Genomic DNA, 2712 nt, shown 5'->3' on the forward strand with positions numbered 1-2712 from the left:
GGGAAGAGCATACAAAGTATTGTAAGTTATAAAATGGCAAGCAGCATCTGAATTTTCACAGGATGTAAGATGATGTTGAAAACTACAAGCCAATGAACTTTATCAGCCCTAGGTGTAATTCTCTGTGATCAGTTGGAAAATGAAAAGATAGCACAGTTGCTTTCATTTTTACAGGAATACCAGGTAGGAGGATGCTGCAGACATAGTAAGTGCAGATTTTAACAGGGTATTTGGCAATTCACATCATAGACAAGAAAATGAAATGTAGGCTGGACTGAGGCTTGTTAAAAACCAGGCTCAGAAAGGGCTGATGATCAGGGACCACCAGAGGAAGCATCTAAGAACCTACCCCAACCTCCTACCCTGGCCCACCCCATTCAGGGTACCATCAGTGACTTGGATGAGAATGCAGCAGCACACTCATAGAAGTTGTGGATGACCTGAAACAAGAAAGGGTGTCTAATATACTGGATGACAAACTGAGTATAGACTAAATCCAACAAGATGGAACTTAACAGGGATTATTAAAGTCCAGTAGTGGGTTAAAAATAAATGCATAAGGAAAAGATAGGAATAAAATTATCTGTAAATCCTAACTATAATAACTATAATCTCAGAGTTGGTCATATAGAATGTCAAGAAGCATCTTAGGTAAGATCCATAAAACTTCATTGGGCCTAGCAAAGAAGCTGATAATCCTACTCTGCCAGTCAGGCCACATTTCTTTCTGGCCACAGTTTATAAACAAAGAGGTGTCCAGTGGTCCGCGACTCATAAGGAGACATGACACTGTTCTGCTGAAGCATAAAGTAGCTGGGGCTCATCAGCATGCAGGATAAAAGATGTAGAGGGAAAAGAGGGGAATTTGATAGGTTTCACTCTCTCAAGGGCTGGCATGTGCAAAAGGGATTCAACTTTTGTGGTTCTGTGGAAGGTACTCCAGGAAAGCACATTTCATTTTAGTCTAAGGAAGAACCGAACATCAATTATCACCCTGCAAAGTAGTAAATTACAGGTTTCTGAGGATATATGTAAAATTAAAGACAGCCACCAATATCCAGATTGTTATAGAGCAAGTCATACCTCTGGCAGGGAGCTATAACTAAGGTCAGTTTCAACTCCAAAGATCTGTCATTATTAAAATTTTTTATTTCCTATTGATTTGGCCAGATCTGAATTCTTAAAGCCATACAGTCTTCTAAAGTCATTTTTGGGCTTTCCTTTTATTTTCTTCATTTATGTTATTACCAAATATCTCCATTTGAGGGGGAAAAAGCAGCTCATGTTAACCAAAAGTTAGCCAGGTGTTAGGATAAAATTTCAAGGTTTCAAAAGGCAGTTGGTTCTTTTAAATACAGTGTCAGCGACACAAAACAGTGTCTAAGCTACAATATATAATACTCTTGGGAACGCTTCTGTAAGCAGTATTTGATCATTCTGTTACATACATAATTTTCAATCAAAAAACTGTTAACTATGACCCACTGAAAGTAGAAAAATGTTTAAATTTTATCTGAACAATTGTAAGAGATTTCTGATTACCTAAGCCAATTAGACTGAGGCAAAAGACAAAATGCTTTCCCTTTTGACCTAAAACAACTTTCATAAATCTTGAGAAGTACACATCAAAATAACCTAGGAAGACTACTTACATCATCCCCATAGTGTTTAGGAAATATTGACAGATAATGGAATAGACTCAGTCACACTTTAAATGTTGCAAGGAATTTTTCTAATTATAAATTTTTTTTGCCTAAAGGAAAATTTGGATTTAAATAGAAAATTTTCTGCTTATTAACCCTCTGGAATTTTCTGTGTGGATTAGAAAATAAGAAATTGAATAAAACTTCTGTTTCATTTAAGAAGAAATAGTCATGATCTGAAAAAGTCAAAGAATATATACATGTGGGGACATACCCTTTGGGACTGAAGAATAGACTACAGTGACACGAAGCAGTGAGCCAATGGGTACATCAGCACAGCTGAGCTTTCCCCACCGTGACACTTGATCCCTTTGCCGCAGCAACAGCATTTTAAGTCTAATGGAGGCTGTAACAGTATCCTTTGGGGAACATGACAGAATTTAAAAAGAGTAAAACAAATAGATAATTGAGACTTAATACTTTGATTTTCCATTAGAAGAAAACTAACTTTAAAACAAACAATAAAAAAATTGTTTTAAACTTTTAAAAAGCAAATAAACAAACACCAAAAAGAAGTGAACATGACCACAGAATTCTGAAGTATTCAAAGCATCATTGGCCTTTAAGAGAGGAAACATTTTAATTAACAAAATGTCAAACATTGATTTAGAATGTGGGAACTTAACAGCTTGGGAAACTATTCTGTCTTTCTAGGGAAGGACTTTCACTGGGTAAGGATACTAAAATCTACATGTCTCACATAGTATTCATTGTAACATAATGTTAAATAATGTTTAAAGGCTGATAATTTTTTCTCTGACCTATGTTCTCTGAACTTAAGGAAAAATAAAAGCATATTTCTAAACAAATGTATGACCTTGTAAAGGAATTCTGTCATACTAATCTATGCCTTGAAAATGTTTTATAAATTATTTTAATAATTTGATGAGCTACAACTTATCACATCACAAAAAGTATGTAATGAAAACAGTATCTCTGTTTCTACATTCCCTGTCTCATGAGAGTTTAGAAGAATATTTTAAATTTTGTATCTCCAAGGCACTGTATT

Source organism: Pteropus vampyrus, unplaced genomic scaffold (assembly GCF_000151845.1).
Source record: "Pteropus vampyrus isolate Shadow unplaced genomic scaffold, Pvam_2.0 Scaffold394, whole genome shotgun sequence".
NCBI classification, from domain to species: Eukaryota; Metazoa; Chordata; class Mammalia; order Chiroptera; family Pteropodidae; genus Pteropus; species Pteropus vampyrus.